Source organism: Micropterus salmoides, unplaced genomic scaffold (genome assembly GCF_014851395.1).
Source record: "Micropterus salmoides isolate LMB-PRFRI ecotype aquatic unplaced genomic scaffold, ASM1485139v1 Ms_hic_scaffold_1, whole genome shotgun sequence".
Classification (NCBI taxonomy): domain Eukaryota; kingdom Metazoa; phylum Chordata; class Actinopteri; order Centrarchiformes; family Centrarchidae; genus Micropterus; species Micropterus salmoides.
The window spans coordinates 44,410,607-44,422,944 of record NW_024040040.1 but is presented as its reverse complement, the minus strand read 5'-3'; positions in this window follow the sequence as shown (position 1 = coordinate 44,422,944).

The window sequence follows — 12,338 nt, the reverse complement described above, 5'->3', positions numbered from 1 at the left end:
ATGACAAACAGCAAATAAATTATGCTGTATATAAAATGATTCCAAATGCTCTGTCCACTGCTTTTGTATCCTCTAAGTATTTAAAAGTGCTATTCGCTTATAAATACACTCATGGCATTAGCATAATGTAATCCGATACAATAGCCCTGCAGTCAGAGTGCATGTGGTTCCTGCACTCCCAGGGGAAGAGGCTGTAATGAGAAGCACAGAGGGCAGGTCATGGAGCAACATGGAAAGGATATTTCACACCTCATTCACTGCCAAACAACAACAGTGTCCACAGGAAGTCTAACTATTTGTTTGCCTTAGGAAGTCTAAGGCAAACAAATAAAAAGATAACATCAGAAAGTGAAAAGCTGCTCTCAGCACCGATTCTTTGATTGTATTTTTCATCCAGCTGAAATCATTAGCGGACCACCCCTATAGTTTTTGGTGGATCCTGACTTTTAAAACTGATATGTCATCCAGTTTTCATGATAAGCTGAAGGTCTCTGTCTCTGAATCTCTGAACATCCTGCGCACACCATACATCTCGGTGTTTTCAGCACAGCCAGTCAGTTGTGTGCTGGCTGTCTTTAACATCTGTCTGGTAGCCTGTAAAGGTTTAATGTTCCTCCACGTCCATTACTGTGTTTCAAGGCTTAACTCATCTCCTGCGGACAGCGACTTGGCAAACACGGCAACTAATTAGAGACCTCTTGGGAATAAAATGAAGGTTGGGAGAAATGGAACGTGTTCCTCCAAAATAATTGGAGTGAGACAGTTATGGCTTGCTGATATACTGCTGTAGTGAGGGAGTATAAAACAGATCACCTCTCTCCTTCCACCTCCTTCATGCCAGTTGGGCTCATATTTTAGTATTAGTCAAGGATCCATCTTATTTGTTCATTACTGGAGAGAGATATATTATCAGAAGCAGCACACATTAAACATTACTTTTATTTCCCTAGCAGCAATATGGTTATCTACATTACATACACTCCCTTATAAAGGGAGAGAGCAGTATGGAATCAGTTTTAAGGCTGGACAGCTAACTGTGTGAGAGACAGAAATGCCTTGAAACGCCTTCATTTTATGCCTTTAGGCGAAAAAAATCATTGCCATTGTGCCTGAATAATGATTAAAAATGCAGATATACAACACTTGGAAGCTTTTGGATAAACTGCACAGGATACAAAGAAAAGCAACATCTGCTAATTAAATGTGTCCTTTCACCTTTCGTCCATTTGTTTGCATAAAAATAAACTTTATTATGATTGTGTAATTAATAAATGTTTCTGTGTTTTTCTAGGCATGTGTCTATCCATCTGCTAATAACATTTATATTGGAATCAAAATATTAATAGTAATAGTACAATTGAATACGTTTAAATATGTGATTTAAATTTAGTTATATACGTAACTAAAGTTCAGGAACAGGACCTACAGTTTCTCCTGGGTGCTCCAGTTTCCTCCCACCATCAAAGACATGCACGCTAAAATCCATAATTCTGACAAAGTAATCGTTATTTTTCCACAACGGGCAAACAGCAGAGACGAACCCCCGCCCTGAGTCTCGACCCCCAGGTTCCTAGCCACTCCGGCCACCAAACAAGAAACCACCCCCTCCATCCCTCTCCCCTCGACCCCTCCATCATAAATACTCCTCAATATCTGAATAAACTACCTTTTCATACCTCACACTGGCGTGGTCTATGTTAGTGAAATGTATCTCAACAACACCATTGCATGAATTCCCCTAGAGTCAAATGTTAAGATGCTGCTCAGGGCTGCTCTGCTAAGCTACAGTTCTGTTACTGCGGTTTGTGCCATTTTGTATTTACTGCAAATCCAACATACTGTTTTCAGGAAACTATTTATTTCTATAGTGCAATATTTTCTTTACACTATAGAAATAGTTTCTGTGTATTGGCTTTATAGGCACTAGAGTGTGTACCTTTCCTAGAGCCTGGAAGCACAGACGGTCCTTTCCTGCACTCAAACGCTGCCACCCGGAGAGCTGCCTCATTACACCATCGTGAGCGCCTACAGCACAGTGGGTAAATCGCAGCTAACACACTATTGGCATTTACCTTTTATTTTCAGTAGTTTGTTCGTGACAGAAGGAGCAGGAGGACTCGGGGCGGCAGATACACGCCCTCACACATGCCACAGGTCATTTACTCCTTGACGGCCCACCACGTCTTCATCACAGCAACAAACTGACTTAAATTGCAGGAATGCACTTGTTTTTATTTTTCCCTCTTTAGCGCTATTGACTCTGTAACCTGCCTTGAAAAGCATAGTTTTTCTCCAAGAAAAAGCACGAATTGCTATATTTTTTGTCAGCTTCAGTTTTCCTCCATTAACTCTCCTCTTGAGGTTGAAGCGGGAAATTAACTATTCTAAAGAGAGGTGCAGGCGAGACGGATGGGTGAAGGTGGTGTAATGGAAACAGTTGTTTTATGCTGCAGTTTTTTATGATATAAGCCAGCAATGTGGCTAGCTAGATAACTTCACTGCAGCTCAGAAGAAGAGTCATTCTATTTATGGATGCAAAATCTGCTGTTATTCTTTTTTTTTTGGCATCCAGAAGTCCAGTGCAATGATGATTGTTTGTTCGGTGAGTCACTGTGATTCTTATTCAGAGTAAAAGGTACTTTTTTTGATTTATGTTTCTAATTGCATTAATATGTTGTTTATTTCTTGAGGCATGATTTTACTCTTTTGAATGCAGAACCTCGAGGACTTCAAGACTTATATGTCACCCGCAATTTCCGTTGTTTACATCAGAGAGGAAGTATCATGTCTCAAGCTCGGAAGGTTATGCAACAGATTGAAGACTAAGCAGCCAGAATATTAAAAAAGTGACACCTTTCATTAGCCCATCTAAATAATGTTACAGGAAAGGCTGTCCTAAATCCATGTTAAGCTTAAACCAGAAGAGGAGCCCTTTAGCTGGTCATTATGATCTTTTCCAAATCAGATATCCATAACACAAACATGGTGACTGAAAACAACTATCAGCATATATCTAAGATTTCCTGCATTTCTAAAATCCTAGAATGACTGAATGTGTTTCCATCCACTGTTTCTCAATTTGCACACAAAGAAACTCAGTGGGAATGCCGGAGGTTTGGGGGAAAAAAGTCCAGATTTTTGGAAATTGGTTTAAAATTTGTGCTAAATTTGGATGGACGTTTGCTTGGATGGAGGCTTGGGCGGCCTTGTGTACGCTGAAGTAATTTAAGGAGAATTAATGACCTGGGGATAAGTTGGAGCTGGACATCGGCTTAAGGACTAAATGTAGAGGTGAGTCAAATAAATTGGTTCAAGTAGATACTTGAAACTGTTTTTGTTTTTGTTTGATTAGGTTAAGAAGGTTACTAATCCTGTCTCTGTGTTCGGCCTTCCAATTAGCTCTATTCAAAGCAGTCAAATGAATGTAAAATGTGTCATGACCCAAGTGCAGAAACCCCAGTATGAGCCTCCTATTATTAAAGGTGCTAAGACAGGAAGACAATTACACAATTTGTCTTTCAAACAAGATGTTATCAAACACAAAGCACAGCTGTGGAGGTAAAAGATCTTATTGCTGCATAACACAACGCATTACTTGATGTTTAATTTGCAGGAGCTATAAGCAGAAGTAAAAAAAGAGATATATAAATGAAAAGTAAACTCATTGTGAATCAAAGAGCTGGATACTTTCTATGTCAAAGCAGCCAAGAAACTGTTCCAAAGTCTTTTCTCCTGTTTACAAGATGCACAGTGTGACTAAGAGACATTTGGCCCAAGGAAATGTCACAATCACGTCCAAAAATATGTGCCTGCTGCAACCCAGGCTTAGAGGACTGTGGCTCCATGTCGAAGTGTCCTTGGGCGAAATACTTAACCCCAAATTGCTCCCACACACTCTGTATGTGTATGATTAGTTTCTTTCTCATGAGCAGTTGGCCTTGCGTGGCAGCCACTGCCATCAGTGTATGAACGGCTAGGAATGGGTGAATGTGACATGTAAAGTGCTCTGAGTGATCGAAAAACTAGAAAGGCGCAATGTAAGTACAGTCCATTCACCATTAAAATGATGCCAGCTTTCTCAAGGCACAAACTTATGGAGCTTACAAGTTTAGTCCCTGGACCATACCTCATTCATACACATGAATTCATATACATGAATGAGGCATCCATCTATTGGAGTGATTGGCACAGGATTCATTGTTACCATTTGATGAATCATAATGACTTTGGTGATGACTGACATTTCCTCTAGCGCTACCATGAGGCTGACATTTGTGTATGTTTAGGGTGAAATGTTTCAGCTAGAGTTTGTCATAAAATTTGGTATAGATCTTCGCGTTCCTCTCAGGATGAATTGTAATAACTTTGGCGATTCCTTTACTTTTCATCTGGCTCCATCATAAGGTCTAAAATTCAATGTCTCCAATACTTTGGTTTGTAACAAATACCTTCAAAATTAATGACTTCCTGTCATCCTCTACTTAAAGTAGTTAAAAATGTTGGCAAGCTAATAAGTCAGCTTATGGTAGTAAACATTGTACCTTCTATACATCAGTATGTTATTGTCATTGTTAGCATTTAGCTCAGCCCTATCTAGCAAAACCCCTATCTTATGTGATAGTGTACAGCTGGACGTAACATAGTAGGCCTTTATGAAAACAAACTGAATAGCAGCATTCAAATAATATAACTTTTTTTTTTTGATAGATTTAATCAATTTAGCTTTAAGTGCAGAGACATGCAGTCATTGTATGTCTGAATTTCCTGATTTCTTGATGAATATGAATCTGTCTCTATGATGGTTTATTGTCAGCAATCCTCATAACACAGAATATGAGTTATGAGCCAAATCTCACTGTAATAAATTCAGCACACCTGGGAAAGTCTGAAATGTTGTCAGAGCAGATATGATCTGATGACTGTCAAATATGTTTCACTGTACACCTGTACATTGAGTGCACACTGCCCCAAAATACTGTAACAGCCATGGGGGAGGTTAGTGTTGGACTGTTAAAATGATTGTATCCACTCACTGATTTTACTGCTCTTGGTTTAGTGTGAGCTATAAAAAAAGAAGAGGAGATTAATCTACCTTAATGAAATTCTCTCTGCTATAAGACAGCAATGCTGGTTTTATACAGCGTCCCAGGAGAGATCTGACGACCACCATCAAATCAGCTTGTGTGTGTGTGTGTGTGTGTGTGTGTATTGTCTTGAAACTGGATTGGCAGGATACATCTGTATGTGAGATTTACCAGAGTGAAAAACATTGAGTTGCTGTTTACTTATGAAAATAAATTGCAAAAAAAGTGAAAGAGTCAAAGCAGCATATTAAAATGTCATTTATCTTTCCCATTGACAGAGTGTCAATTAAAGCAGCCTTTTCAAATGAGTCTCAGTCAAGATATCCCACAGGAGCAGAGTGCAAAAAGAGCAGGACAGAAATAATATTAAATTTGATTATATAGGAAGAATCTCATTAACACCTCCTGCTTGTTCCTACTGAATATTGTATAAGAGGTGAAATACAATATGAAAACATCAGTCAAAACAAGACAAAGAGAAGCACAATGACACAATGGAAAATAAATATAATAGAGATGTTGAGTTTGTTCCAGTTTGAATTGGATTATAGTTTTGATGATTGATGTGTGTAAATTGTAATCTAGATGAGATTGTGGGTTGTCAACTTGATAAAGTTCTCCTGAGACTGAGAGAGAGAGAGATGAGACAGTGAATTATTTTGAGGTATTAGGAATGGAAATGTCAGTTGGTCAGTTGGTTCACCACTTAGATCCAGACTGAAATATCTCAACAATTATTGGATAAATTGTCATGAAATTTGGTACAAATATTCATGTTTCCTGCAGGAGTAATTGTAAGCACTTTGGTGATCTAGTGCAATCATAAGGTCAAACCTTTAATTTGTCCAATACTTTGTTTTGTGACCTGATGCATGCAAAAGTAATTCCCATCAGCCTTAGGTGTACATTATCGCAGGCTAACACGCTAAATTAAAATAGTGGATAAATATTATACCTGCTTAACCACTTGGAAACAGACTCCAATTTCCAGGAAATACACCTAAAACAACATACCCAAACTGAATCAGTAATAATTCCTCAAACATTAGGCCTAGATGCATAATTCTGGTCTCCTTTGAAAGGTCAGAAACTAAGGAATATAAATCAACTGTATTTTTGTATTAAAGAGTAAATGGAGATGCAATAAAGGAAAATATGATATTTTCATCCTCACCTGGTGTAAAATTTATATATTAGAAACATCACCATCAAAACCACCATCCAACTCATTATAATGCAACAGGATATCTTCTAATACACCTGGAATACAACTGTAAATTTGATGAAAAGAAACTAATATACAACAGGTATTACACAATTTTTCAAAAACGTACCAGGTGAATGTCCATGTTTTGGCCATATTTACCGTTTAAATGTTCACTTTTATTCGGAGTTTTCTTCAAAATGCTATTTCTGTCCATAAAACCATGTTCACATAAAGCTTCCAAAACATTGAAATATTGATAAAAACAGTAAATGGAAATCAACATTCCTATGACCAAAAGCACTCCCATGCTTTACAGGCCCACAACTTGAGAGCAAAACATACTACAGGGCGGTGGGCTCTTTCTTTTCGTATTGCAGACAAATCGATGGATATATTGGATGTCTGTGTAGCTCCTACGAGTCAGCCAGTAGACAACGATAAAGACCGTCTGTTCCAAAGCAACACTTATTCTCTCCTTCATATTCACGAGAGAAACGAAACCTAACAGCTCAAAAATGGCAAAAGTAAGTCTGCGGTCATAACTGTAAATGTATATTGGTACGTTTATTATTATCCAGCTAATAACTCTGTGAGTTTTGTGATTTGAATGATATGAGTTACAACAGCTGATCAGAGCTGGAGCTGATGGGTTGGACCGCAGTGTCGGATGAGATGAGAGATATCGGGAAGGCAATAACTGCAGCCATGTACCGTGATTACAGAGCTATTTATGTTGTGATATAAGTTCATTTAGATGCTTGGTGTTGTGTGTTTGGTGCGAATAAAAATGGTTGGTTTGACGTTCTGGCTGAGCCTCCTAGCTTCTTTTTTATTACATACATATTATTACATTGGAAAGGTTCAACATACATTGGTGTTTATATCAAATGGCTCTTGCAGTATTTGTTTTGACTTGATTTGTTGTGTCCTAAGACTTGAGACTAACTTTACCCAAGTTTACCTTTTTCCATTTTTAGTCTGTTATTTATCACCGGTTTTATCAGCAGGGAAATATCTCCAATGGTACTCTAATTCCAATCTTTGATATCTTAAACCTATAATCAGGGTTTCTTTGATTTTGTCTTTGTGATTCTGAGCCTTTTCCATTTGATGAACTGTGCTTTGATGAGCTATATCAGGCATCTCTCTTGACTGTGATGGGTTGAGTTTTGTCCCACATCATTTCCAGGCGGTGAGTCACATCAAAATAATCCATCTTCTCCTTTAGTCTCTACCTATGCATGCTCTGTTCATCATTTTAAATCTTTCTGTGTTGTCTTTCAATCAGGTCAAACACACAGGCCTATCTGGGACAATTTACATCAAAGTAGAAAAATAATTGCTGCCATAGGATTACGACTTTAAAGTAGTAACAGAGGGTAGAAATTGCAAGATATATGCATCTCAGCACAATATCACCATTGCTTTATGTCAGCCTTGTAACTTCAAGTCTGGCAATGTTAATGTTATGTACATTAATGTAAAGATCAGCGGGGGGTTTTTGGTTTTGGAATTATGTGGGAGCGTAGGTACAGGCCAAGTGAGGCATTTTGGTAGAGGTCTAAATTGGCCAATACCAGACTTCACACATATTCACCTTTCTGAAGCGATGGAGGGGAGACATAGCGGAGGAACAGTGTGAACTGTGAGGGGCGAGAAACTTCTAAAATATTTACTATCCTGGAAAAAATAGTGACCCAGTTTATTTAGCCTGAAGTATAATCTAATTGTAATTAGATCTGTGACCACACAGTAAAGTCCTGGAGCTCATTTTCTTTAACTGATGACTATAAAAATTTGGTTATCAATTGTCTCTGTTAACTCTGTTTTACATACCTTCATCTAACATAGCTCGCTTGTCAAAACATTTACTGAACCTTTATTTGAAAGAGTAATTGTACTTTAAAGATGCATTTATCTGTATTTTTCTATGAACATTGGGTGAAAACGTGTTTTTTGCAGAGACAAACCCACGAAACCAGGCCTGCCCACAGAAATGACTGGGCACCTGGAAAAGGTCCAGTAAATGAGCCATGAACACATGCTGTGCTCTCTATCTCCTACATAAACGCATACATAGCCTGCCACATACGGTTCACTTTTGATGTTTTGATGTTGCGTACAACAAATATTACCCATACAATTTTCAGGAGAGGGGGTTTTCATTATGAAACAGGCTATATTTTCCTAAAGCAACATACTTTTACTACATACTATTTTTTTTTTATTTTAATAAGTAATACTGAGTTTTTTTGGTTCAAAATTAAATTTGGTTATCTCTGCTTATATTTACAATGAACATCATTAGTGCTGGACTGCATGGGCCCCCCTAGCAGCTGGGCCCCAGAATGCTTTCCCCTTTTTTTTCCCCCCCGAAACTAATCGCCTGAGTCACAATTCAGTCTCACCGCTCTAATCAGTGCAACATATGGGAGTGTTGAGCATCTAAAGAGCTTGATAGTTATCTGAAGAGTTGGAGACCAAAACAGAGCTAAAAGGAGAGTGAATACTGGACTCATATTTGCCAGAAACACGACTCTGACCACCTTTGGTGTGATGATATGTCAGTGTTGTGCATACACATACAGACTGATCACTTAGCAAAACCTACCTCTTTAGATTAGCCTTCACCCTTGAATAATATTACATTTCACTTGTTATTTGCTATTTTTATGGTCTCCCTTGCATTTATGTCTTTTGTATTATGTATTGATTTTATTGTTTAACCTATTTTTATTGTGCTTAAAGTACTGTTTTTTGTTTTTTTTTGTGAAGTGTCTGAGAAATTAAATTTATTATTAAACAGCTTGATGCACTACCCCCCCAAGAAAAAACAATTAATACAGGTTAACATTTTTACTGTTTTTCTGTTCACTTACATCTGTAAACATAAGTAACAAAATACGTGAACAACTGAAAACTACTAAACAATTTATCAAACCCAATAAAAAGTGTAGACAATACATTAAGATTGTCCATCCTATCTTGCTGTGATCTTCAGCATTACCAGCATACAGAGAGATGAACCTAGAGCCATTATGTACGCCACATAATGATAGTTTGCCTTCACTGTGTGGATCTACCACATACAACACCGAAACATTACACACGTAAGCGAGCGTTTCAAAAGTAAATGGCCTTTTCAGTCTCATTCCCTCCCAAGAGTCCTTTTAACTGTCTGTGCTTCCACTGAAATCCTGAATGTGTGAATATTTCTGTGTCCTCTATTTTACGCTTCAGTTTGAGAAGCATATCCCAATTTAATACTGTCATTTCGGTCAGGTTGATTATTCATACACAGGAAAGGAATTACAGCAGTTTTATTGAATATGAATGTTGAACAATGTTTACAAGAGCGCAAATGTATGTAAATTATCTATTGTATCTCAAAAGAATTGAAAGGTGACCTCCTTTTTATTTATTTATTTTTTTCCAAAGAGCTGATGGTGAGTAGATAGCCCTTTTATATATTATTACATGTTATTCATACCTTTACAAGACCAAAGTTATCTGGCGAACCGTCTTTATGAGAAAAGCCCTCCGAACTGTCTGAACGTTTAACACACCTACAATAAAGCTGCATGGTACCAGCTCGACTGCCTCTACTCGCCTTTTTTGGTTTTCCATTGTGGAAAAGTTGTACCTGCTACCAGGTACTTTTTTTTTTCTATCACCTCCATCGAGATACTAAAATGTGAGGTGAAAACATAGCAGACTGCTGATTGGTCAGAGAGAATCATCACTATTCACTGCATCATCATTGCACGCGCCAGACCGAGGCCAGCAGCAGAAGGTTTTATATTTTACAATTTTCATGTTATTTCATCACTAAATCCACTTCTGAGAAGTTTTGAGGGGAGAAATCAACTGTGTAGATTTCAAATATTGACAGTTTCACGAAAAGTGATGGCGGAACAGAATTGTGCTTGAAAGTTTTTGGAGTTGTGGAGCTCCGGAAGTGACGGCGGGGCAACCCTGCGCCAACCCGCGGGAGGGGTGTGCAAGGCTGGCCAGCCGCCTGTTCACAGAGCCCTCTGCTCCCACCCAACGGCAGGGGACAGCACAGCTGTAAGGTTTTCATACCGCTTGTATGTCTTTACATTCTGAGTAATGTTCAAACTCTAAGCTAAACTCTTACTGGTGTGTGTGTCGCATTGAACATTTCGTCACGGCAGTTGTGTGTGTGGCATTGCTATGACGACCAGCTACATTGAGGGGTAGCTACTATCTCTGGGCATTGCACTACCTGCAATGGAAAACGGCGCACCGCCAAATGAGGCAAGTTGAGCTGGTACTGGTAATGGGGGGGAAAAAACCCTTAAAAACCCCCAGAACTTTACCAGCTGAACTTCTCCACTTTGTACTCATGAGCTGACTACATTTGAAGTTTCCCAGGCTGTTTTTTTTAGCTATTATTCAAAAGATACCATCATACTTTACATCTGTGTATTGTATGATGAATATTAACTGTACATTTTGTGGTTAATTTGAAATGAGGTACAGCTCTGAAAGGTTGCATATGTGATGAATTGAGTGATAATCATCCTTTTTAAAAATGCAATGAAGACAAAACTACATCTAATTAAAGTTTTCGAACCATTCCTGATGATGTCCCCTGTGAGAGATAAGTTCTATTGACTGGACCCCAGCTTGCTTGCGACAAGTGTAGTTATCTGATCTGTTTAAAACCCTACCCCTGTAGCAGCTGTTAATTTTCTTTTTCGCTGTGCACGGGTTAGGGCAATTGTTCCAACACACCGAGGATGTCTGCGTCAATCACTTCTAAATGAGCTGACATGACATGACTGTGATCCCATTGGAGCTCAAGGTAAAGCAGGGTAGAAAGGGTATAGTTTATTGATCTGACAGAAACCATCATCACTGTTTGTGCTGTGGAACAATTGCTTTTACTTTGCAAAAGGATTTCCCAGGTAGATTCTGGATGGTTGTTCCTTATTGTATCCTGAAAGAGGAAACCAATTACCCAATGAAGAGGTGGTTCTTCCTTCAGATTACACTCTGGCCTTCAGGGAAAGTAAGGAAAATGTAAATAGGATTTTTTTTCCAGTATGCTGCAGATAACCTCAGGGGCAGAGTGCAGTGGTGGTGGGGGGAAAAAAGCTAGTTTCTGTAATACTATCTAGTCAGACACCACTTTATAATGCACTGTTGATTGAGATAGCTATTTGTCTGAATCAATTTACAATCAGATGAGCATTGATTTAATAGCGAATAGGCAAGGTTTTGAATAATTCAGATTATTCTATATTTGAATAATTAAGTGTCCTTATTTTGCACTGGCCATACTTCCAAGAAAGAAAATCCATCTATTAACAACTTGATTTAAAGAACACAAATCTACATCTTTTATTCTACTGTATGTATTTAACCAGTCAAACAATAATAAACCTGTTCAGTCCACCAATAGGATTTCAACCAACTTTTTTGAAGCAGTAAGTTCAAACTTCACCAAGTTAAATCTTAAATATTTAATTTATGCGTCACTTAATTAAAACAGAGTTGCAACAGAGAAACTTCCGTGTATAATTATATATTTATACCCTGTAACTACCATGGCGACCTGTCAGGTAGCAATGGGTATTTCTCCCCAGCTCCTCCGTCTCGTCCAAATATGGTCACTTCTGGTTCCAAAAAACAAGATGGCGACTGCCAATATGCCAAACTCGGGACTTCAAAGCATGGATGTATAAAGAGAACCATTCATTCCTATGAAAACTGCTCAGCAGAGTCTGACATGAGTGGATTTTTACTCCTGTCGGGTGGGATGGGTTAGGCAGTCACGAGAAAGTAGGGAAAGTCTGAGGGCATCTGGTGGGCAATAAAGGGGCCTGGGGTACAGGAAATGTGGCTGAAGAGGAGGGACGGAGCCAAGCTGGGACAGTACCTTTTTAATGTGTGTACAGATATGGACTGGACTGGGACAGCGTTGGTATAAAAAGGTTACATTGTGGGCTGTGATCTAAAGCATTAACCAAAGACATGTGGGCTTGCAAACCATCCAACAAACACTGTAGAGAATGAGATGC